The following is a 26,848-nucleotide window of genomic DNA, read 5'->3' as shown; positions in this document are numbered from 1 at the left end:
TCTTTTCCTACTGATACCTTGTATTTCATGCCTTACCTCTAATCCTTTTTGTCCCAACCCACCTCTGCTTTTCTTTGCAATGTGTCCTTGGGCGAGAGGAGGCTTGGCTACTTTGTTCAATTCTTTGTGTAAAGGCGAATCACTTCTCTCCGTCTTCAGAGAGAGGAATCGCTTCACCTGAGTTACACCTGTGATTCGAAACCTTAGGTAAGACCTGAAAATCACGGGGGAGTTCTTTCAAAAGGCAAACCCACAAACCCCCATTGAAACAGAGAGTCTGTTTGTGGGTGAGTGGATCTGGTCCTGTGTATTTTGAACACTGTACCCAGGGGATTCTGATGAGTTCCTTAAATTTGTTTTATTAATTCAATGAACAGATATTCCTTCAGAACCTACTGTGGGCCAACATTAAAAATCCTAACATGAATAGTAACAAAAGATTTTGTTTCCACCCCAAAGTCCATCAAATGTAGGTGGAGGTAAATACGAAAACAAGGGCCAACTCAGATGAAACTGCCATAGGCAGGAGTACTGATGTAGGAGTGCCTTGGGGCTCAGCCTAAGGCAACAAGAACCAATCCCTCCCACCCTTACCCCCAGGCGTGGCCTGGCAGGGAGCTCGGAAGGATGAACAGAACTTGCAGGATGTGGAACAAAAAATGCCACAAGGAAAGGCCCAGGGCTCAGAACAACCAGTCTTTTAAAAAAAAAAAAAAACTTTGAGCTTAGGGGGCTGGAGCTATAGCACAGCGGGGAGGGCGTTTGCCTTGCACGCAGCCGACCGAGGCTCGATCCCCAGCATCCCATATAAATAAAGCAAAATAAATAAATAAATAAGTTTAAAAAATTAAAAAATAAAAACTTTGATTTTTTTTTTTTTTTTTTTTTTTGCTTTTTGGGTCACACCCAGCGATGCTCAGGGGTTACTCCTGGCTTTGCACTCAGGAACTACTCCTGGCGGTGCTTGGGGGACCATATGGGATGCCGGGGATCGAACCCGGGTCGGCCGCGTGCAAGGCGAACGCCCTACCCGCTGTGCTATCGCTCCGGCCCCTAAAAACTTTGATCTTAATACTGTTTCTTTGACTTGAAAAACATTTCAGCTTTCTAAACACACACACACACACACACACACACACACACACGCACACGCACACGCACACGCACACACAATAATAGAATGTCACAAATGCCAGTACAAAATGTTCTGCGCTCTCCTTGGTACAGTGGCTCTTGGCTTTGCTGACAAAGTTGGTTGAAAACTACTCCCCACAATTCATAAACTCCAAACACTTCCCGTGCCCGTCGACTCCCCTTTCAGAGAGGGGAGACAAGTGCCCCCGGGGGCTGTGCCGGGGACCGGCCCCCCACTGGGTGTCCATGGCTGGGTCCAGCCCCCAATAGATCCCTGGACTTCCACTCTCTTCCTTCTGCTTCCACCCAAGCCAAATGAAGCAAGTTTGTCTTTGTGGCTTTGATCTCTTTTTATACACACAAAAAGAACAGTGTTCTTTTCTTTGTTCTTTGTCTAGGTATGTACAGTTGAGAACTCCAAATTCCTAGTCAGTACTCATACAGTTTAGCACCACTTTAATAGATGAAAACACCAACAAACAACTTTTGTTGTTGTTTTGGCCTTGTCACACCAACAGTGATGCACACGGAGTGAGAACCTGCGAGCTTTTTCATTTTAAAAGTGTTGGAGCTGGGACCTGGGCAATAGTATCGCGGGAAGGGCATTGGCCTTGCACATAGCCCACCCTGTTTGATCCCCATCATCCCATATGGTCCCCGAGCACCATCCGAGTAATTTCCAAGTGCAGAGCCAGGAGTAACCCCTGAGCATCGCTGGGCCTGGCCTGAAAACCAAAAAGGTAAATAAATTAATTGAAATATAAAGGTTGGAAAATATATACAACTTTGATACAATTTCAGGGAATTCCCTTCCTCCAGGGCCACTTAATGTAAACCACAAACAATTCCTCGAGCACTTTGAGGCTGCAATACAATCATGGCCCAACTGTGTGCTTCTTCAATCTAATGAGGGCGATCAGGCTCAGCCTAAGCAATGCATGATGGGCTCCCTACTGTCAGGTTTTCACACAGAAACAGAGAAAGCTTTTTTTTATTCATCTTCCTCTTTCTCTTTTTCCTCCTCCTCCTCCTCCTCCTCCTCCTCCTCCTCTTCTTCCTCTTCAATCTTTTCCCTGGCAACGTTAGCTGGGTCCTTTGCACCATCAAACTTTCCTGTAGCACTGCAGCACTGTCGTCCCGTTGTTCATTGATTTGCTCGAGCGGGCACCAGTAACGTCTCCATCGTGAGACTTGTTGTTACTGTTTTTGGCATATCGAATATACCATGGGTAGCTTGCCAAGCTCTGCCGTATGGGCGGGATACTCTCAGTTTGCCAGGCTCTCTGAGAGGGGCGGAAGAATCAAACCCTGGTTGGCCGTGTGCAAGGGAAGCACCCTACCCGCTGTGCTATTGCTCCAGCCCTATCAAACTTTCCTATTGGCTTATAATAGCAACATCCTTCTTGTACTTCTTCAGCTTCCCTGCCTTGTCATTGTAGGGTCCCTTCTCACTGTCCCATACGCTGTTTCACCTTTTACCCAGCTCTTTCACCAGATTTCCAGTTAGGGGTGCCAGGGTTCATGGGTTTGATTTGGGGGCAAAACTCAGAACAGAGCAGCAAGAATCCAGAGCGGGGTCTTCAGTGGCATTCAAGTCCTCCTTCTTGCCTCCGTTGGCTGGTCCACAATCCTTCATTTCGTACCGTCGTGACCTGTACCTGCCTCTGCCGTCTCATCTTGCCCAGACACTGTCCTCCACCTCTCTGAGCACTTACGGGGAATTCTGCAAAACTGAAGGAACTTTAGAGCTTTTCTTCTTAGGCTCCTCTTCACCGTTCAGCACAGAGAAGGCAGAAGCAAACACCTTTCCCCCTTTCCCCTTAGGTTCTTCAGGTCACCCTTGGTCATCTTGACTGTACTATTCGCTACTCTGGGCAGTACAGGGTACTGTGCATGGCTCAGTGCTCCCCGGCCTCTCGCTAGCCGCCTGCAGGGAAGCTGGCTCTAGAACAGTCATTCTTTTATTTTTTTTTTTTTAGTTTTAGGCATTTAATATTTCTTTTTATTTGTTTTAAGGTGGTTTTTTTTTTAGTGCATCACCATGAGGTACAGTTACAGACGTATAAACTTTCACGCTTACATTTCAGTCATACAATGATCGAGTACCCATCCCTCCACCAGTGCCCATTCTCCACCACCAATGGTCCCAGCATCCCTCCCACTATCCCCACCCCATTCTCCACCCCAACCCCACCCCACCTCCACCTCTGTGGCAGGCAGGTGCATTCTCTTTTACTCTCTCTCTCCTTTTGAGTGTTGCAGTTGGCAATACAGGTATTAAGTGGCCATCATGCTTGGTCTATAGTCTACTTTCAGCACATATCTCCTATCCCAAGTGGGCCCTCCGAGCATCCTTTACTTGGTGGTCCCTTCTCTATCTGAGCTGCCTTTCCCCCAGCATGTGAGGCTGGCTTCCAAACTGTGGATTAATCCTCCTGGTCCTTATCTCTACTATCCTTCAGTGTTAATCTCCCATTCTGTTACTTTATATTCCACAAATGAGTACAGTCCTTCTATGTCTGTCTCTCTCTTTCTGACTCTTCACTTAGCGTGATACTCTCCACGTTGATCCACTTTTATGCAAATTTCATGACTTCATCTTTTCTAACAGCTGCATAGTATTCCATTGTGTAGATGTACCAAAATTTCTTAAACCAGTCATCTGTTCTCGGGCACTTGGTTTTTTTCCAGATTCTGGCTGTTGTAAACAGTGCTGCAATGAACATACAAGTGCAGATGTCGTTTCTACTATACTTTTTTGCATCTCCGGGATCTATTCCCAGAAGTGGTATTGCTGGGTCAAATGGGAGCTCGATTTCTAATTTTTTGAGAAACGTCCATACTGTTTTCCAAGAGGGCTTGAACCAGTTGGCATTCCCACCAGCAGTGAAAGAGAGTCCCTTTCTCCCCACATCCACTTCAATACTGGTTGCTTTTGTTGGATGTGGGCCAGTCTCTGTGGTGTGAGATGATATCTCATTGATGTTTTGATATGCATCTCCCTGATGATTAGTGCTGAAGAGCATTTTCTCATGTGCTTTTGGCCATTTGGATTTCTTCTTTGAGAAAGTTTGTTCATTTTATCACCCCATTTCTGATGGGATTGGATGTTTTCTTCTTGTAAAATTCAACCAGTACCTTGTATATCATTGATATCAACCCTTTATCAGATGGGTACTGGGTGAATATCCTTTCCTATTCTGAGGACTGTCTTTGTATTCTGGTCACTTTTTCTTTTGAGGTACAGAAGCTTCTTAGTTTAAGATAGTCCCATTTATTTATCTCTGTTTCCACTTGCTTGGTCAGTGTCGTGTCATCTTTGAAGATACCTTTAGCTTCAATGTCGTGGAGGGTTTTTCCAACCTTGGCTTCAATGTACCTTATGGATTCTGGTCTGATGTTGAGGTCTTTGATCCATTTTGATCTGATTTTTGTGCATGATGTTAGGTAGAGGTCTGAGACCATTTTTTTGCAAGTAGCTGTCCAGTTTTGCCAGCACCATTTGTTAAAGAGGCTTTCCTTCTCCACATTTCTTGCTTTGTTATCAAAGATTAGATGATCATATGTTTGAAGGTGTGTGTAAAGGTATTCAACCCTGTTCCATTGGTCTGCGGCTCTGCCTTTTAGAACAGTCATTCTTAAAGTCAGTCATTCTTTCCTTCCCTTTTTTGTTGCTGTTGTTTTGTTTTGTTTTGGGGGCCATCCCAGGCAATGCTCAGGGCTTCCTGCTGGTTCTACATTCAAGGTTAACATCTGGCCGGGCTCAGGGGACCATGCATGTGCTGGGGATCAAAGCTGGGTCAGGTGCCTTCTAGACAAGCACCCTTACCATTTTATTCTCTTTCTGACCCCATTTGTTTGGGGGCCACACCCAGCAATGCTCAGAGGTTACTCTTGGCTCTGCACTCAGGAATTACTCCTGGCAATATTCGAGGGGCCTATGGGATGAGGGGATCCAACCCAGGTCAGCCATAGGCAAGGCAAGCACCCTACCCACTGCACTATCTCTCCACCCCCCACCCCCCACCCCGCTCCCTGCCAAATAAGTTACTCTGAAAGTAAGACTGAGCAGGAAGAGATGGGGGGGGATAGGGGAGAACCCCTCAGCATTAACAGGGGATTAAAACCTCACACGGTCAAACACACAACTCAATGGGCTGAGTACTAGGTTTAATGCTGGAGGCCCAGGTTTGATCCCTGGCAGGACATGGTCTCCCAAGCACTGCCAGGAGCAACCTGTGAGCTCTGCCAGGTGTGGCCAAAAACAAAACAATAGCACCACACACACACACACACACACACACACTCTAACTGCCAGCTTCTGTGGACTCCTCTTCACATCCACATCCGCAGACGCTCCCCACTCCCACCCCTTTGACCTGCAATGGCCACCGCAGGGGCTGCTGGTCTGAGCACAAGAGGCGGGGCTAGGAGAAACCAGCAGAACCAGATGGTGAAGCCATGAGCCTGGAGACACTGGCCCAGGAGATCGTGGCCTTTGTTGCCTCTGCAGGCAGGCCCGGCGCCCTGGCCACAGCCTCCCCAGTGCTCCCTATTGGCTGCACTTTGCTCCTTGCACAAAGTCGCTTCCCAGTGTCTCCTCTCTCAAGGCAGACCCTGGAATGACAGCCTCATCAGACCTCCTAGGCAGGCATGGTGACTTCGGGGTACAGGGGTGCGGCAGCCCTTGTATTTGTCTGCATCCTTAAGAAGAGTATTTCCAGGGCTGGAGCAATAGCACAGCGGGTAGAGCAGAGCGTTTGCCTTGCATGCGGCCGACCCGAGTTCAATCCCCAGCATCCCTTATGGTCTCCTGAGCACCGCCAGGAGTAATTCCTGAGTGCAAAGCCAGGAGGAACCCCTATGCATTGCCGGGAGTGACCCAAAAAGCAAAAAAAAAAAAAAAGTATTTCCTGAGCCCCTCAGAAGCCAACTATGACTGGGAAGAAGAGGAATACTCTTCTCTGAGAAGCAAACTGACGAAACCATGCAATTCCTGCCTGGCTCCACCCTCTCTAGCCCCTACACTAACCTGCCCCTATGGATTCCTTTCTTTGGTTCCCAGGGTTAACTGTGACGTCAGAATCCCGCGACTCCAGCCCTACTGCTTGGGCACGAGGGATGCCCAGCTCCAGCGCACTCTCACCGTCCCAATGTAGAGGCGCTCCTGCCCGAGCTGCCCAGAGCACAGGAGGTGGTCCAGAATTCTGAAGTTTGGACTGAGAGAAGCCTTGGTGGTTGAGCGGCTGCATCTCCTTGACTCTCCATGTCAGTTTCATATCAGTCTCTCTGGCTCGGCCAAGACTTGAGCAGGCGCTACCGTTGTACCAGGGAGCCAACATAAAGATGCTCCTGGACAGAGGTAAGGGAGAAAAACGGAAATGCTCGCCTGCAGCCTCAGAAGTTTCTAGAACATACTGTTCACTGTCATCCCATTGCTCATTGATCTGTTCGAGCGGGCACCAGTAACATCTCTCATTGAGAGACTGATTGTTACTGTTTTTGGCATATCCAATACACACGGGTAGCTTGCCAGGCTCTGCCGAGTGGGCTTGATACTCTCGGTAGGTTGCCAGGCTCTCCGAGAGGGGCGGAGGAATCGAACTCGGGTCGGCCCCTTGAAAGGCGAACGCCCAACCTCTGTGCTATCGCTCCAGCCCATCTAGAACATAACGATCAGGAAACCCCACAGTGGAGAGACGGCTGAGCCTACTGTCGCCCAGGTCCCCAGTCCTGAGGTCTGTGGTCTACCTTCCTTGAAAGGAAGACTTCGCTCCAGGAGGAAGAGCAAGAGGGAGCTCCTGACCGATTAATTCCATCAACCTTGTCAAACGCTGAAACCCTGCCTGGTGGCAGCAAACTTTTGACTCAGCAGCTCAGTGAACAAACGTCTTTTCTTAGGATTCACAAGGCCCAGAGGACATAAAGATTTTTTAATTTTTTTCAATTGAGTACAAACGTCTCTGAATATCTGAAAAGATGTTCAATCACATTGTAAAAAATTCAAGACAGAGGAAAATGAGAAGTTTAAGAAAATTGTACCGACCCTGTAGTTTGTGGAAAATTAAAATGGGCCAGAGAGAGGCAGAGCGATAGTATAGCAGGTAGGGCACTGGCCTTGCACACGGCTGACTGGGTTCGATCCTTGGCATGCCATATGGTCCCCTGAACACCTCCAGGAGAAACCCCTGAGCAATTCTGTGTATGACCCCCAAAGCATTAATTAATTAGTTAATTAATTAATGGACCAGAGAGATATACAGTGAGTAAGGCACTTGCCTTGCGCATAGCTGAGCTGGGTTTCATCCCGGCGCCACACAGGTCCCAGGCCCTGCCAGGAGTGATCCCTGAGCACGGAGCCAGGGGTTAGTAAGTCCTGAGTACAGCCAGGTATGCCCCCAAAATAAAATAAGACAATAAAATAAAATGAGTACATTTTCTTATGGAGGGTGGTTTACAATAACCCATCAACACTGCAAACGGCATACTATTGAACCTAAACATCTTACTTCTAGGAACACACCACTCACTGTATTTGTCACACACATGCAAAATGATCCATACACAAGGCTACTTGTGACAGGATTTTTCTCATTGCAAAAGCAGAGAGAAAGCCCTGAATGCTGAGTGAGTGATAGCTGTAACTGTACAGCCAATGAAAAGAGGGAGGGGCCAGAGACATAGTACAGGGGTTAAGGCACTTGTCTTGCATGGGGCCAACCTAGTTTGATGCCTGGCACTCCATCCGATCCCTACAAAAGCTCTGGTACCAGGAATGGTAGTGGCCAAAAAGAAAAAAGGAAGAAAATCAAAGGAGCATCAAGCTTCTCTTGTGTTCTGATACAGAATGATCTCCAATGAAATAATAGAACTGTGATTACTGGGCTCCCAATGTGAGAAAAGGGAAAAAAAGAGAGAACTATGTATATACGCATTTAAGTCTAGCTACAAGGTGGAACAGAAGGAACTGCAACTGGCCTCGTGCTACCATTTTCTCCTGAGACTTTGTATGTTCAGGTCTCAGAACCCCAGTTTCCTGAACTGTGAATGGAGCTAAAGATCCTCACCTCTAGAAGGTTGTCTTGAGGTTTACACTGAAAAGTCTACTTTTGTTTGTACAATGCATGGTATTCGACTCTGATTACCAGGTATCAGAAGCCAACAATTCTCTATAATAATCATTTAAAACATTTATCTACGTATTTTTTTAAAATAAAGCCCAGAGGGGCTGGTGTGATAGCACAGAGGGTAGGGCATTTGCCTTGCACACAGCCAACCCAGGTTCGATTCCCAGCATCCCATATGGTCCCCCGAGCACCACCAGGAGTAACTCCTGAGTGCATGAGCCAGGAGTAAACCCTGTGCATCGCCAGGTGTGACCCAAAAAGAAAAAATAAATAAATAAATAAATAAATAGATAAATAAATAAATAAAACACAGAAACCAAACAAGAGAATCTGTATTACCCAATGAAAACAAACACTTGACCCCAGATTACGATACTGAGACCCTGTGCAGTAGGGGAGTCCCCGAGGGGGGCTGGGGGCGGACAAATGCGGAGCACTGGAAGGAAAGACATTGGCGGAGGGTCTTGGGTACTTTGGTGGTGGTGGGAATGGTAACAGGGTATCAAGACTGCAAATGTGAGGGGCTGGAGGGATAGCACAGCAGGTAGGGTGTTTGCCTTGCATGTGGCCTGTTCAGGTTCAATCCCAGCATCCCATGTGGTCCCCTGAGCACTGCCAGGAGTAATTCCCCAGTGCAGAGCCAGGAGTGACCTAGGCAACAGTGGGTTTTACTCCCCCAAATTTCTTTAAACCATAAATGTTACCATTATTGTAAATATGTGCCCTGAACTATATTTTTATTTTTAAATTATTTTAATTAAAAAATTATAAAAATTTCTTAATTAAATTAATTTTTTTAAAGTTTTGAGCCCCCATGAGATACACAGTTACAAAGCTGTTCATGGCTGGGTTTCAGTCACACAGTGATCCAATACCCACCCCTCCACCAGTGTCCATTTCCCACCTCCAAAAGACCCCAGTTTCCCTCCAATCACACCACCACTCCCCCAGTCGGCTTCTATAGCTCTATGGCAGGTACCTCTCTCCCCCTCTCCCCTCTCCCCTCTCCTCTCTCTCCCCACCCCCTCTTCTTCCCCCTCCCTTTACCCCCTCCTTCTTCCTCCTCCCCCCTCCCTTCTCCCCACTCCCCCCTCTTCTCTTTCCTCTTCTCCCCCCCTTCTCTCTCTCTCTCCCCCCCCCACACACCCCTCCCACACTCTCTTTCCTTTTGGGCATTATGGTTTGCAACATAGATACTGAGAGGTTATCATGTTTGTTCCTTCGCCTACTTAATTTTTAATTTAATTTAACTAACCAAAATTTTTTAAAACTTGAAACCATCCAGATGCCAAATCTTTGTTTATCTGTGATATTATTGGTTTTATGCTTGTCTGTATCTCTAAAATCTACTAAAATTCAAGCAAGTCTAAATAAATGTACAAAACTTTGCAGTGAAAAATAAAAGACTTCATTCTCCAGGCAGTTTCAATGCAATCCCCTTCAAAATTCCATCAGCATTCTTCAAGGAAGTAGAATAAACATTACTAAAATTTGTATGGAAGAGCAAGAATAATCAAAACCATCCCAAGGAGAATGGAAGGCACAACATTCCCTGACTTTAATCTTTTAAAGTTAGAGAAATCAAAACTATGGTATGGGAATAAAAATAGGCACACAGACCAGAGTAATAGAATTGAAAGCCCTGAAATAAACCCTCATGAAAAGGAGCGGTTTACAACAAAGAAGCCAAGGACATAAAGTAGAGAAAGTCTCTTTAACAAATGGTATTGGAAAAACTGGATAGCCACATGCAAAAGGATAAAACTGAAAAGGGTCACTATCTCACACTATGCACTAAAATTAACTCAAAATGGATGAAAGACTTGGATTCCAAATCAAAAAATATATAGAAGGAAATATAGACCCAACACTTCATGATATTGACAGTGGTTTGCACAGAAATTTTATTCCAACAGCAAGGAAAATAAAAGCAAAAATAAACAAATGGGATTATGTCACACAAATGTCTGTGTCATGAAAATAGCTATTATTAAAACAAAAAGACAAAAGACATTCTACAGAGTGGGAGACAATATTTGCACACCATTACATCTGACAAAGGGACAATATACAAGATCCATAAATAACTCATAAAACTCAACAATAAACTAAAAACACCCCATCAAAAGTGGAGAGAAGAGCTGAACAGACACTTATCCCTAAAAAGACAACATACAGATGGTCAACAGGCACATAAAAAATTCTCATCGTGACTGATTTTCAGGAAAATCAAACCAAAATGACAAGAGGAATCACCTCCCACCAGTGACAATGGCCTGTATTTTAAAAGGTGGACTCAAGAAGTATCAGTGGGACCACACCCAAAAGAAGAGAGAGAACAAAATGGAATACCCTGCCACAGAGGCGGGGTGGGTTTGGGGTGGGGGGTGGAAGGGATACTGAGTTCATTGGTGGTGGAAAATGGACACTGGTGGAGGGATGGGTTCTGGAACATTGTATGAGGTAATCACAAGCATGAAGATGGGTAAATTTGTAACTGTACCCTCACGGTGACTCACTAATTAAAAAAATAAAATAAAATAAAAAGTATCAGTGGGATAACAGGATAATGGGACCCTCATACACTGCAGGTTGGAAGATAAATTGGTCTAACCTTTACAAAAAACAGTATGGGGATTTCTCAAAAATTAAAAATAGAACTACACTATGATCTAGCAAGTCCACTCCAAGGGACATTATCAATCTTAAAAAAAAAAAAATGAGGCTTGCTCGTCAAGCTCCTGTTCTCCCTTGAACACAGATCTCACTTGCTTGGCTCTATTTCTCTGCTTGTTTATTTCCACTCTGGAGAAGCCTGTGTTCTCTCCGAACACATATTTCTCTTTTTCTCCCCCCACATCTTTCTAAGAGCTGGAACAATAGCACAGTGGTAGGGCATTCGCCTTTCACATGGCCGACCCGTGTTCGATTCCTCCGGCCCTCTCGGAAAGCCCGGCAAGCTACTGAAAGTATCGCGACCAAACGGCAGAGCCTGGCAAGCTACCCGTGGCGTATTGGATATGCCAAAACCAGTAACAAATAAGTCTCACGATGAGAGACGTTACTGATGCCCGCTCAAACAAATCGATGAGCAACGGGATGGCAGTGACATCTTTCTAAGCAAGTTTTGTTCAATAAAACCTACCTTGCTTCATTAAAAGAATAAAATTGAGAGGCCAGAAAGATATTTCAAGTAATAGAACATATGCCTAGCATGCTCAAGGCCCCAAGTTTGAATTCTGACACTGAAACACCCACTAATCACCACAGGGCATAGCCCCGGTGTCCCCCAGTAGCCCCCCAAAATGCCTAGTTCAAGCGCTGAATGACCAGCCTGCATTCCTCCTCCCAGCACTGCTGGGCGTGGTGCCTCCGAAACAAAAACCCTAATTGGAAAGGGCAGATACACACCTGCTCATTGCAGCACTACGTTCAGCAGTCAAGATTTGGAAATAGCACAAGTGCCCAGCAACTAAAGAATGAGCGAAGGAATTGTGGTATTTATATACACAACAAAATGTTTTCAACTATCCGGAAAGACGAAATCTCCCTCCTGTGACACGTTGGTGGAGCTAGAGGGGTCTTGGTAAGTAGAGTAAGGCAGGAGAAGAGGGACAACCTAAACCTTACTCCTGTGTGGTGTACAAAGAAACGGATCAGGGAAACAGACAGTGCCCAGTGAAAACAAACGGACTCTGAAAGTAGAACTGAAGTTCTGCCCAGGCTGGAGGGGGGAAGGGAACCGGCTGAACGGTTGGGGGGGTCCAGCAGTGTGTGATGGACAGATATTGGCACTGTGGTGGTAGGAACGGTGCATTAGTACTGTACCCCTTTCTGAAATAGCTCTAATATAAAGTATTAGCACCTACAATCCTGTAAACCAATATTATCTCAATTTTAAAAGGTTTAACATTTTTAAAGGATTAGAGATATAGCTCAGCAATAGAGTATTTGTCTTGTATGTATGAGGCACTGGGTTGGATCCCCAAACCACAAATAACAGTAACAAAACAATAACAACAACAGGGGCTGGAGTGATAGTACAGCGGGTAGGGCATTTGCCTTGCACGCGGCCAACCCGGGTTCAATTCCCAGCATCCCATATGGTCCCCTGAGCACCGCCAGGAGTGATTCCTATGTGCATGAGCCAGGAGTGACTCCTGTGCGTCGCCGGGTGTGACCCAAAAAGAAAAAAAAAAAACACAATAACGACAACAATAAAATCACCTTCTAGTAAAATTTTGTGTATTTGTTTGGGGGCTACAGTCACAGTGCTCAGGGACTATTCCCAGCTCAGAGCTCAAGAGTTACTCAGTGCACAGGGGACCATGTAGTGCTGGGAATTGAACTTGGTTCTCCTGCTTGCCATGCTTCTCTCTGGCTAACTCTGCAGCCCTCCATAGTGGAATGATTTAATGTGCATTTTTAATAAACTTCTTGTTTTGCATTTTAATACAGGACACTATTGAGTTATGATTGGCATGTTAAAATGTTGTCCGTATTTAATATATACAACTCAATGAGTTTGGGATCAGAATATATCTGCAAAACCATCACCACCATCACAGCTACAGAAGCCTGCAGCATCTTAGCTGCAGGAATACTTAGCTCGTGTGTGTGTGTGTGTGTGTGTGTGTGTGTGTTCGCGCACACGCATGCATACGAATGCCTAACATAAGATACATACTCATCATCTCCTGAAAGCTCCATAACATCCTACATGTAAGTGGATACTTACATGAAAAAGAGTGCTTTTATCTGCTGTAACTAATTGGATGGTCCCTCTAGTGAACAACAGGTGGTTTGTTGTGGAATTTAGCACCCAGCCTTATTCACGCCCGCTGCCTTTGCTCCCGAACTACAGCATGCCCACTGCACATCAGGGCACGGCCGGGAGTTTCTGAGCTCTTAGTCATTGACATAGTTGGTCCTCCCACGTACCAGACAAATAGATAAGACATGGGTCGCCTCCTAGGATTGGATGCCTGGGATGGCAAGGTCTGTGCCTCACGCCAGCAGTGCCAAAAGGATTCTACCATCTGCAACCAAACAGAGGTTGGCTGTATAGAGGCAATTCTCTCGTGAGGGGCTCGCCAGAGAAAAGGATTCTACCACCATCACAGCTCCAGAAGCCTGCAGCACCTTAGCTGCACGAGTCCTTAGCTTGTGTGTGTGTGTGTGTGTGTGTGTGTGTGTGTATCTGTGTGTGTGTCTGTGTGTAAGGATTCTACCATCTGCAACCAAACAGAGGTTGGTTGTTTAGAGGCAGTTCTAGCTGCATGAGTCCTTAGCTTGTGTGTGTGTGTGTGTGTATGTATCTGTGTGTGTGTCTATGTGTGTGTCTGTGTGTGTGTCTGTGTGTAAGGATTCTACCATCTGCAACCAAACAGAGGTTGGTTGTTTAGAGGCAGTTTTCTGGTTTGGGTTATTAATCTATTCTGTGTGCCACAGTGGGTAGGGTGTTTGCCTTGCACACAGCCGACCCGAGTTCGATTCCTCTGTCACTCTTGGAGAGCCCAGCAAGCTACGGAGAGTATCCCACCTGCACGGCAGAGCCTGGCAAGCTACCCGTGGGCTTATTCGATATGCCAAGAACAGTAATAACAAATCTCACAATGAAGACATTACTGGTGCCCGCCCGAGCAAATCGATGAACAATGGGAAGACAGTGCTACAAACAGTGTTACAGTGCTACTGAAAGCCTCCACCCAGGGGCCAGGGGAGACAGGACAGAGAGTATGACACTTGCCTTGCACACAGCAGACCTAGGTTTGATTCCCCAGCCCCACACATAGCCCCCCAAGCACAGAGCCAGGAGTGGTCCCTGAGCATCACTGTGTATGTCCCTGCCCTCTCCCCACCCCCCCAAAAAAAGACAAAGAAAAGAATAAATCATAAATCAGTCTGACCCCTTGCTTAATTGGCTTTATGAAATAATCGAGTAAATTTACCCACAAGTAAATCCAAGTGCTTCAAGGAATTTAAAAGGTGGCAGGCATCTTTTAATCTAAAGCCATCAGTGAGTCTAAAGCACACAGCACGCATAATCCTGATAGAAGTGTACAGTTTAGAGGGGCTGAAACAGCTGGCTTAGGGTCCGCTGCCAGATCCTGGCGAGTTGAAGATTAAAATTCAAGTGCCCTAGTTCTTGGTCTGCAGCTGCTCCCAACTGCCATCTTTTATTCTTCTCTTCCAAAATGTGTGTCAGATACTGCTTACCAAAAGCATGTCGCATGCCTCAAAATCATTTGGCTTTATCTGCTCTATGAGGACCGAGATGTCACTGAGAGCTGTGAGCGAGGGAGACAGTTTGAAGCAGGAAGCAAGAGACAGGGACGACATAGGACATGCGGCTTCCAGCTCCGGGGTGCCCCAGAGAAGCCCTCTCCTCCCCTGCCTTCCCCGCCACCACCAGTTCCTAGTCACTTGCACATGAATATTTGTCACTTGTCGTCTGATGCTTTTTTTAACCTTCGGTCCTTTCTTGCCCACTTCCAGTCCAAGCCAAAAGGATTCTTCGAGCTCATAAGCTTCTCCCCGACACATGCCCAACCTAATTCTTCCCAGGAAGAGCTGTCAGCAAATATCCTTGGGGCTTTTGCATTTCCCTTTAACTTAAAGTAGGTCATTGCTCCAAAGAAAGTGTAAAGATGAAATGAATGAGAAGTATGTTGCTGGATTCGGCTGGTGAGAGATCTGTGAAAAATAAATAAATAAATAAATAAATAAATAAAAGCTAGGAGAAGGCAGAGCGCCACAGGGCCAGGCCAGCAGGGGAATCTGCCTCCCCGTGCACAGGCCCATGACTCAGACCTGGTCAGACAGGCAGAGCAAATATCTGAGGGACCTTAATCATAGCCGTGAAGTCACTTGCCTCTATTTATTCCCATTACTTCTCAGAGAATGGGGGGTCAACTCAGGACGAAAGATAAGCTACCTGGGAGGAGGATGTTTTGCAAGTCAAAACCTGCCTGGGGCTGAGAAGGTGGGGATGTGAGACCTGAACCGCCAAAACGCTCCACACACACCATTGCCTTATGTCCACAAAGAGCAAACGATCTGTTTGCCAACCCATAACCCTTTGAGGAGTCAATTCAGGCTCCTGAAACGAACCTCCCCGGCTGGGTGCAGGGTCTTGGGTAAGTAAGAGTGACATCAGGCTGAAGTCAGCGTATAATAATGGAGGTGATCTGGTCACAGAAAAAGCAGAGCAGCGTCACCAAGGGGCCAGGTGGGCATGGCAGGGAGCAGCCCTGGTCCTGGAGACTTAGGGCCCTGCTGGCTCTCACCTGCTCTCAAAATCACTTGCTTCCCGCCAAGTCCAACAAAATCAGCACACAGTGGTCTTGGCTGCCCAGCTTGGACCCAGCTGCTATAACTACCAGGTGTAAGCATCTTAATGTCCAAGAGCCAGAAACATGCTGGAATGTCACTAAACTTACAGGTTTGATCACCATCGCCCCTAGACTATGGCAGTACAGATTAAGGAACCCACAGAAGAAAGGTGAGGCCCTCCTTCAGGCTACTAAGTCCGCATTGTTGGGATTCACGTGTGTTTTCATTCATTTGCTCACATGCTAAATTTTGTGGGGTATCATCTGCACTAAGCATTAGGCAACATGTTGAAGGGATGCAAGGGGAAGAACACTTTCCTCTGGAACTTTATTTTCTCATCTGAAGAAACACTTTCCAAGACCAATAACTATATGGACCCCAGAGGTAACTCAAAGTTACCTAGTTGACATGCTTAGAAATGTGAAACAGGTGAAATTTATTTGGATGGTACATTTCACTAGATCTATCCTTCACATCATATCAACAGGTAATTGGTTATTCGGTTTTTTGTTTGAAGTTTTGAGGGGTGGATGGCCACACCCAGGGGTGCTCAGGATTTATTGCTGGCTCTTCACTTGGGGATCACTCCTGCCAGGGCTGGGGGACCAGAGGCAGCGACCAGAATGAAACCTGGCCGGAGGCTTGCAGGATAAGTGCCTACCCACTGGATTAGTTCTCTGGCCCCTAATGGTAAACCTTACTCTTTTTTTTTTTTTTGTACTAAGTTTTGTATGTCCTCTGCATATTTTACACCTAACAGCCAACTTCTTTTCAGACACCAAGTTTTTGAGGAAAATTTTCTCTGTATTTAGATTTTATAAACGTTACAATTGATAAAGTAGATCCCCATGTCGAAGTTGCTTCAAAGACACTTAAAAGTTTTCTGATGACTTTATTTTTTTCAGCTGAAATGAATTTCAATGCAAGTTAAAATTTCCACCGGTCAGCTAAACTAGTTGAATTCCAATCAAAACCCACAGTGACTTAAGGTCACCATGTAGGATTATGCAGCAATAAAAGAGACAAAAATCAAAGGGACCCAGAAGCATCACTAAGCTATAATTGTGATAATTGACAGATACATAGTGGTGTGTGGCCACTTAGCATCTGCTTTGTCTTAAGAGAGTGCTATTTAAGAATCTGAAGATTAATACAGGAAGAGTGTGCAGATGGGAAAAGAGCTTCCTGGCCAGCAGCACGTACCAAGGCCCTGGGGCAGAAGGGAAAATAATGATCTGTGTCTTAATCAGCATCCTGTGGGGAAGCAGATGGCCCTTTCAAACTCATAATGTTAGAAATGTTAATAAAGAGATCATTTAATAAGATGAAGACAGAGATCACCAGGAAAAATCATGCAGAACAGAATGGTAAGCTAGTAACAGGAGGGAGCTGTTCACCACCCCCAGCTTATCAGGGAAGGGAAATAAAGAGAGAATTGGTAGGAAAATGGTAGAATAAAATAAATGCAGTGGTAGACTAAGATAAGCTCAGCGGTCTTTAGAAGAGGGGTAAAACTATCACATAGCAGGATGGCAGCGAAGGAGATAACCCCTCTCCACTCTCCTGATGCCCACCCTGATGCTTTCCTGTGGATACCTCCCACTAACCAAGTCCAACCCTGATTGGGTAAGGCAAATCACTGATGCTCACATCAGCCTAGGGGCATAGACTAGTGCAAATTAAGGTGTGGGATAAATCTGGAACAGCAAATTAAAGATATACAGTTCATCGGTATATGACTTGTTTTCTATTGGCATTATAACACATAAACAAAATTTGGTGACTTAAATTCTTTATGTTACAGTTCTGAAGTTCTAAAATGGAGGTGTTCTAAAACAGGACTGCTTTGCTTCTGGAACTTTCAGAGGAAAGGATCTTTGTTTTCCAGCTACTGGAAACCACCTGCGTCCTTTGACTCACAGCCCCTCCTCATGTTACTGACTGATGCTTCTTCCGTCACTTCTCCTCAGCCTTTGACTCACCCACTTTGCTATTCTAAGTAAGGGCCTTGGTGATTATATTGGGATTACCTGGATCATCCAAAATAATTTCTCCATCTCAATATTCCCAAATTAATCATATCTATAAAGTTGCTTTTGTACCACATAAGGTTTCACATTGAGTTTTTGTGACTCGCTTATAGAATTCCTTGGAGAATTCTATCATGGTATATCAAAGGACATGAAAGAAAAACTATGAACAACACAAAAGGCAAAAGAGGCATCTGAACAATTACAGTAATGATGAACTAGAATTTCGTTCTGCATCTTAAGATCAGTGGAAAACTATTGAATTTTCATTTTGAAATATTGCACTCTACAAAATTAATCAGAAGAAAAAAGACATATTAAAAATGAGATGATGGGCCAAGAGACAGAACAGAGGTTAAGGTGTTTGCCTAATGTGCAGTCAATCCCAGTTTAATCCCCAGCTTCATCAGGATCCCAGAGCACAGAGCTAGGAGTAATCCCTGAATATAATTTGATGTGCCCCTCGCTAAAAAAAAAAAAAGACAAAAAGATAGTGATAGCTATGTGGAAATTACTGAAAATTATAACTTGTCCTATGCAATTGGGTCTGAAATGGAAAAAAATAGGAAGACATGACATATGTTAAGGAAATTAATTTGTAAGATCTGGTGACAAATCAGCTAAGCAATGAAGAGTAAGGGTGAGGGTCTTGAAAAAGATGCTTAAATCTCTGAATTCTCTGACTAGATGGATAATGGTTCAATTCATAATAGAAAGCACTGTACTCAGAATATCTTTATTTGGGGGATCTGGGGATGTGGTTTTGGACGTGTTAAGTTTGAAGTGACTTTAAGAGAACCAAGTAGAAAGTCAGCAGTCAAGTAGAACTATAAGAATAGAGTGCAACAGTTACTCCAATAGCAGAATACTTTTTTCATTTTGCTTTTGTTGGTCACATCTGGCAGTAATCAGGGGTTACTACTGGCTCTGTACTCAGAAACTACTCCTGGCTGTGCTCAGGGGACCATATGATATGCTGGGAATTGAACCTGGGTTGGCCACATGCAAGGCAAACACCCTCCCCACTGTACTATTGCTCCAGCCCCTGTATAAGATATATGAAATTCTTCATTTTAGGTAGCCACGAAAGCCTTGGTTGGATAAAATCATCTAGAATACAGACCAATTGGAAGAGTGTCTAAACTTGAGAGACTTGGATATTTCATCACCAGAGAAAAAGGATAATGACCAGATCAAAGAGGGTACAGAAGTCCAAGACATCACAATATCCAAGGAAATATAATATCAATAGCGAATGCGGTCAGCAAGATTGATTGTTCCTTACATTTGAAAATGGACTTATGACAGGTGTATACCAACTCATACATACTCAGTTCATGAAATTCTGGCAGAGAACCTTGTACTCTTCAGACCAATGAGTACCTGTCTTGCTTCCCAGCAGGTTTAAGTAAATAATTACCATATTGATTGCGGTAAGAGTGGGCACATGACCACTAACAACCTATTAGATTAACTGGAATTTCTAGGATAGAGAAAATCAGTCTCTAATCGTCCTAAAATCTGAAGAGATATAGGACATGCAGCTATTATAATCAACTGCTATTTCTACATGAAGTCAAGAATAGATGCTGATGAGAACCCAAATATTTAGCTCTAACTAAACTATTCTCTTTTTAGCTCTAACTTCAACTATGCCCAAAGTTTTATATAATCTACACTTAGAATTCAAATGAACCAATAAGTTCCCTTTTTTATAATCCAAGTACGTACAAACTATCACTTGCAATGGGAAGAATACTAAACTCCACAGGAGAGTAAATGAAATGTAACCTGTGCCTAAGACCTTCAGAAGAAAATGTCATAACAGTTTCTAAGTAAAGGAAAGAAGATAAAAGAATCAAGATGAGCAGATGTTGACCAAAAGGCTTATCATAATCATAATAGAATCATGAAAACTAAGAAAATCTTGAAAGGCAAAAAAATAGAAATAAACAAAAAAAGTTATGATGTTCATAAGCTTCAATTTAAGGTAAAACATTCAGAAATAAAAAATACATGTGAAGAGAATTAAAAATTATAACCCGTCTGTTTTAAAGTAACTTCCTAATTATAACCAGAAACAGGCTTCCAAGGTTTACTTGTTCTTCTTTGTCTTGAACTTGTATCTTTCATGAGCCTTGAAATGGCAATTTTACAGATGCATGAATTATAATATTTATGATTTCCACAGCATTGCAATTGTACTCAGTAATTATAATTTTCTTTGCCCCCAAAGTTGCGGGCTCCTGGGACTTGCTTTGTAGAACTTAAAACTGTCGTTAAACACCTCACAAAAGTGATTATCCTTTCTTTGTGGGAACTGAGGAATTTGACCTTGAATAACTTTTACATTTGGAAGTGAAGATGTGTGGGTCTTGTATTCTCTAAAACCTTTTTTAAAAAATGGGACCGGGGATGGAGCAATAACACAGTGGGTTGGGCATTTGCCTTGCACGCGGCCGACCCGGGTTCGATTCCCAGCATGCCATATGGTCCCCTGAGCACTGCCAGGAGTAATTCCTGAGTGCAGAGCCAGGAGTAACCCCTGTGCATCGCCAGGTGTGACTCATAAAGCAAAAAAAAAAAAGGACCTTTGATGACTCAAGAGAACGGGTCCAATTAGTAAAAACTCCACAAGTATTGCAGAATGTCCACCTTATACAAGACTGCATGCAAGGGGCACTTAGTGTAACACTTAGGGCTTGAAGCCTGTTCCTCAGAGTTTAGAAATATGGGAAGAGGAAAGAGAGATGCATAAAGAGTAAATACCAACATAAAGCAATATGCAATCTGTACTAAAGAGTTGCGCAATCAAGATCTTAGAGACTGGAAGAGCAGGAAAGTACATAGAGATAGGAAGAGCCCAGCTGGAATGCTCTGAGGGTTAGTATAAATGAAAGCCCAGAAAAGCAGGGGAAAGCTCAGCAGCAGAAAGATCTCAGAAACAAATGATCAGAAAGTAAAAGGCACTTGTAGGTGTATTGGAATAGTCTCGATGAAGCCATGAATCATGGGGATTTAGTGGGGTAGAGGCAATTTCAAAGGTAGGGAACATATTCCATGTCTACCTACAAAATATAGACTTCATATACGAAATGAAGAATTGAAAACTGGATTGAAGATTAAGTCAAGATCACCTCTCGGTGTCAAAGTTGCCATACAGAAGAGCCTGGATTTGTTTTTTGTATGAAATAAACAGGGGTTCTCATTGATCCAGAGTATAAAATGAAACGTGAAACTGGAAAGGTAGGACTGGGTCATGCATAATGCTCATAAAGCCGGGTTTGCCCGTCAGATGGCTTTCTGCAATCGCTGTGTGGAGGATGGATTTTACTAGGAAGAAACTGGCAGGAACTCTAGCAGAAAGCTATTACCAAACCCCAGGCACGAGTTTATGAGGGCCTAGAATGAGGTAGTAACAATAGGGATGGGGAAGAGATAGAATCTTGAGATATTTAGGGACAACATCATTAGGACTTTGGGAGGCTGTGATTCACTCAGGGAGAATGGAAGGATATTCAACTAATTTCATGGTTAGGAATGTGTCTCGGTCCCAGCGCCACATGGTCCCTCAAGCAGCAAAAATGGGTGTAGCACCTGAGCACAGAACATGGCCCAAACAAAATGAAACAAGAATATATCACTACTGGCCGAGATGTGATCCCGGGGGCCGCATGTGTGCGGCCTCTCCGCAGCTGCACAAGCATGACTCCAGAGGCCAGCTAAACTACTTTTGGTACCGGCAGCTCCTCGCAGAATGTCTCCAGACTGAGAACTAAGCCGCGGCCCCATGCCTGTCCAGGAGAGGAAAGGTTTTTCTCTCTCTCACCTTTTCCTTGCCAGGATGGGGGGGGTGATGAGGGGGGAAGGGCGTGGTGACCACCATATTATGAGGACCACAGATGAGAGTTACAAGCTTGCAATGATCCAATTCTGGAAGAAATTTCCCTAAAATACAGAAATCCAAAACCGCGCCACTGCAACTATCTCTTCCAACAGGTCTGACTCTAGTGGGGAACTCCTAACAATAATAGTGAGTTTTGTGTTGAAATATTTAATGTAACCAAAGTAAAGAGAAAGTAAAGTGAAATTTATCAGTTATGGGTGGAGGTGGGGGAGGGTGGGATGGGAGGTATACTGGGTTTTTTTTGTTTTTTTTTCCATGGTGGAATATGGGCACTGGTGAAGGGATGGTTGTTTCAGCATTGTATAACTGAAACTTAAGCCTGAAAGCATTGTAATTTTCCACATGGTGATTCAATAAAATAAAATTTAAAAAAAATATATATATCACTACTCCTGTATTCTAATTCAGTGAACCTGGGTAACGAGTAGATGCGATAAACAAGATACAGGAAGAGGAGTTGGTTTGGTAGATGGTGGGTTCATGATGGGACATTAAATTGGGACTGTTTGGCCGCAAGTCACAGAAATCCATGTCCAACTACCTGAGCAACAATATGGGTTTGTAAAATCAGGTGATGCGAAGCTAAAGGAAGAAGCAAGTCCACAGCTTAATTCTAAAATTATCAGGATTTACAGCAATAGTACAGCGGGTAGCAATAGTACAGTACTTGCACGGTCAACCCGGGTTTGATTCCTCTGTCGCTCTCAGAGAGCGTGGCAAGCTACCAAGAGTATCCTGCCTGCATGGGAGAGCCTGGCAAGCTACCCGTGGCGTATTCAATATGCCAAAAACAGTAACAGCAAGTCTCACAATGGAGACGTTCCTGGTGCCCGCTCGAGAAAATAGATCAACAATGGGACAATGGTGCTACAGTGCTACTCTCCTTCTCATTCTCACTTCTTTTTCTTTATTGTTCTACCTCTCCACCTAAGTCCTCCAAGTGGCAAGGAACATGTCTACAGAGAGAAAAAACATTTTTTTTAATTTGTCTTTTTTCATATGTGCATTGCATCTGCATTATCTACTTTATTTATTTTGTAACTGAGATACAGTTACAAAGTTTTCATGTTTGAGTTCTAGTCATACAATGATCAAACACCCAACCCTCCACCAATGTACATTTTCCACCACTAATGTCCCCAGTATCCCTCCCCCACCATCCCACTCTTTCATTTGCCTCTATGACAGATAATTTCCCTCTTTCTCTCTGCTTTTTGGTATCATGGTTTGCAATACAGATACTGAGAGGCCATCATGTTTGGTCCTTTATCTACTTTCAGCACACATCTCCCATCCCGAGCAATCCCAATGATTTGTCTTTTTTGTGGGGGGAGGGGAGGGGCACCCAGCAATTCTTAGGGGTTACTCCTTGGTTCTGCACTCAGGAATTACTCATGGTGGGGCTCGTAGGACTCTGTGGGTTGCCAAGGATTGAGCCCAGGTCAGCTGGATGCAAGGCAAAAGCCCTAACCTCTGGACTATGGCTCTGGCCCTGGAAAAAGGTTTTAAATGTATGAAATCATGTAAGGTCTTGCTCTTGGGGCCAGAGCGATCGTACAGACAATAAGATATTTGCCTTGCAGGCAGCCAACATTGGTTCAATCTCCAGCACCTCACATGGTCCCACAAGCTCTGCCAGAAGTTATCCCAGAACCCAGCCAGGTGTGGCCCCAAAACAAATGTCCACCACTCCAGAGGTCCGATCACAATATTAGCACATAATAGTAGCTCAAAAAATATTTATTAAGTCAAAAAATGATGAGTGGATACTTTTCATGAGGAAGATATTTTGGCATTTATGAAGTATGTTTGTATACATTATTGTGCATTTATGAAGTGTGTTTGTATACATTATTGTTTATTTTGTAGATTAGAGCAAGGTAGTCCTCCATCCCCACCAGTGTGACAGACACATGAACTTATAGAAAGACCAATTTCTTTTTGTTTGAGTTGTTTGTTTTTTTTTTTTGCTTTGGGGGTCACACCTGGCAATGCTCAGGGGTTACTCCTGACTGCACTCAGGAATTACTCAGAAGGACCAATTTCTGCAGCCTGACTCCATTTCCAACACTTGGGAGAGCTCTTCTGGCTCTTGGAGTCAATGACTAGACATAGCCCAGGACTCACTGGAAAAACTCTTTTCTACTAAGCCCATTACCACCACCATTGAGATGTCAACATCGATCATCTTCCACACCCTCCGACCTGCTCTAAGGAATCTCAGAACTCTGGCGGATGACTTTTAAAGACCATAAAATAAACTCAAGCTCGCTTCATAATTCTATTGTGTTCCCCTAAAAACAAATGGGTTTACCTAACTGTTATGATGCTAACCTACAAGGGGAAAATTGTTTTCAGGGATCAGAGAGGTACGAGAGCACGTAAGGCCTTGCTTTTCATGCAGCTGACCCAGGTTCAGTCCCTGCCACCTCGTATGGTCCTCAGACCTTCCAGGACTGATTCCTAAGCACAGTGCTGAACAGAATCCCTGATCACTGCTGGGTATCACCCCAAAACTAGCAAACAAAATTTAATTTTTAAATAAAATTGGCTTCCAAACCTACACAGTGTACCTTCAGGATTAAAGTAGGTGATTTTTGTTTTGCCTTTAGTCAGAATCTCATGTATTTATTTAGTTCAAATAAATATTATGTATTTGACTTTATTTGTTTTGGCTATTAGTGTCACTTATCACAGGCTACTCTATACAAGTTTCTAAACAACAAGTGAGAGGTAGACAGACAACCAGGTTTTCCCAGGACACCATCAGAACAGTGATAAGCCAGAAAGTATTTGCTGAATCTAAATCAGATTCCTTTACCTCAGTCTCTGGGTTCCAGCACCCCTGAAAGTCTTCCTTCTGATCCATAAACGGCCTTAATCATGCCATTTATTTGAAGTTTTGGGGTTTTTTTTTGGTGGGGGTGGTCCACACCCATGCTTGGAAATTGCTTCTGGGATACCCAGGGATGCCAGGATTGAGCCTGGCCCTCCTGCAGGCAAAGCCCACACTCTAGCCCTTGGAGCCATTTCCTCATTCATGTTCTTGTTGTTGTTGGGAGGGAGGGGCTTATTCCTAACTCTCAGCTCAAGGTTTAGTCCTGGTGGTATTTGAGAGATTATGGGGCGCTGGGGATTCAAACTGGAATCAACCACACGCAAGGCAAGTGCTTAAGCCCTGGACTATCTCTCTGGTCCTTTGCCCCACTTTGTGATGACTTCCAGTTCTGTCATCATGTCTCAAGGTTCCTGCTTTTCCTGCTTCTGTGTCCTTAGCCAGCTGCCAGCTACCAGGTAATTTGGTTCCAACTGAAAAGCAGAATCTCTGTCTCTCTGTCTCTGTTTCTGTCCTCTCTCCCTCCCTCCCTCCCTCCCCATCTCTCTCTCTGCCCTCTGTCTCTCTCTGTCTCTCTGTCTCTCTCTGTCTCTGTCTCTGTCTCTCTCTCTCTGTCACTGTCTCTCTCTCTCTCTCTCTCTCTCTCTCTCTCTCTCTCTCTCTCTCTCTCTCTCTCTCTCTCCTCTCTCTCTCACACACACACACACACACACACATACACATATACACACATACACAAATCTATGATATACCTTTCACCAGGTCACCAGATAATCCTATCCTGGTCCCATTTGGAGAGACACCTACACTTTCTTGCTCCGCTGGCCTTTCGTTTTACTCTTCCTGCCATGTCTAAGAGTACGACCTTAACAATATGACCCTGTTGAAGTCTCAGGGGCTCACCAAAACTTTTAGAAACCACTCACCACCCCTGGAGGTTCCTAACCTTCCTGCCGAAACCAGGGCCATGGTTATCCTCTCTGCTCATCTCTGTTCTCTCCTCTCGGAGGGCTGCTTATCTCCCAGTGCACCAGTCTTGGACCCAGGGCTCACAGAGCAGGCCGAGCCCTGCAAAGGGGCCACACCTGCCGGGACCCACAGCCAGCCGGTGATTTCAGCGCGACTCTGGGTCTCCTCTAGACTGAGACAATTTAGGTGCAACTGTAAGGAACGCAGAGTCCTCATCCTAAAGAAACTACCTTACAAGGTTCAGGAGGGGGCCCGGGAAATTCAAGAAAGTGCATTGGATTCACCTACCTCTTCTGGAGTTCTAAACTAGTATTCTAGAACCTACCTAACAGTGTCTCCCAGTTTCCATGGTTTCGGGGGGAGGCAGTGAGGCCTGAGCTCCAGCCATGTGAACACCTGTGCTTCAGGCGTCAGCAGAAACAGCGGCTTCGCCCTTCCCAGCCTGCCCACCCGGTGGTGCCCACCCAATGGTAGGGAGATGCCAGGTCCTCCAGTTCTAGTTTTAAGAAAAGGGAGGGTGGGGAGGGGGAAAAGTGTGACTCCGGAGGAGGGGGGAATTGCTTCAGCAAAACTGGTCTGACTCCTTTGTGGGTCCCTGAATCCTGATGCGAAGTTAGCATACACAACTCCAGGTGGTTTTGAAGTTAGTGTCATGTACTTCAAGAAGGTAGCTTTGGGGCTCTCTGGTATGCTGAGTCCAGATTGGCTGATTTGTCCCTTGAAGTCCAGGGGTCCAGTGTCCTTCAATGTTTCTGATGCTTTGTAGTCTGCCTCTGCCACCAGGTCTTGCTGCTCTTGGCTGCTTAGATTGTCCTTGATAAGAGGGGATGTTAACTGCTGTTTCCGGTTCCCTGCGGGAACGTAGACTCCAAGAAGTTACCTTACCTATGCTCCCTTTTTAAAGTGTTACTATCTCTGCTGATTAGCCATTTCTGTTGTTTCCCCTTTATGTTGGTGAGATTTAAAATGACCAATTGAGAGAGGCTGGAATGATGGCAAAGTGGGTTTGACTTGCATGTGGCTGACCCAGGCTCGATTCCCAACATCCTCTGTGATCCCTCAAGCATGGCCAGGAGTGACTCCTGTGTGCAGAGCCAGGAGTAATCCCTGAGCACTGCCAGGTGTAGCCCCAAAACAAACAAAAGAGACCAACTGATGGGTCAAAGCAATAGTACAGCAGGTAGAGCGTTTGCCTTGCACGCAACCAGCCTAGGTTCCATCCCCAGCGCTCTTGAGCCCTCCAGGAGTCATCCCTGAGTGCCAAAAAAATAAACCAAAACTGGGGCTGGAGCGATAGTACAGGAAATAGGGCATTTGCCTTGCACAAGGCCGACCAGTGTTGTATTTCCAGCATCTCATATGTTCCCCTGAGCACCACCAGGAGTAATTCCTGAGTGCAAAGTCAGGAGTAACCCCTATGCATCACTGGGTGTGACTCAAAAAGCAAATAAATAAATAAATAAATAAATAAATAAATAAATAAATAAATAAATAAATAAACCAAAAATAT

At 44.7% G+C, this 26,848-nt stretch overlaps 1 pseudogene; it reads right to left on the bottom strand.

The window, feature by feature from the left end:
- Positions 1-2,125: 2,125 nt before the first annotated feature.
- Positions 2,126-26,848, bottom strand: part of LOC105943271 (uncharacterized) — a 29,403-nt pseudogene continuing 4,680 nt past the window's right edge.

The sequence above is a fragment of the Sorex araneus genome, chromosome 2 (assembly GCF_027595985.1).
Source record: "Sorex araneus isolate mSorAra2 chromosome 2, mSorAra2.pri, whole genome shotgun sequence".
Classification (NCBI taxonomy): domain Eukaryota; kingdom Metazoa; phylum Chordata; class Mammalia; order Eulipotyphla; family Soricidae; genus Sorex; species Sorex araneus.
This window is presented reverse-complemented; position numbering and strand designations above follow the sequence as displayed.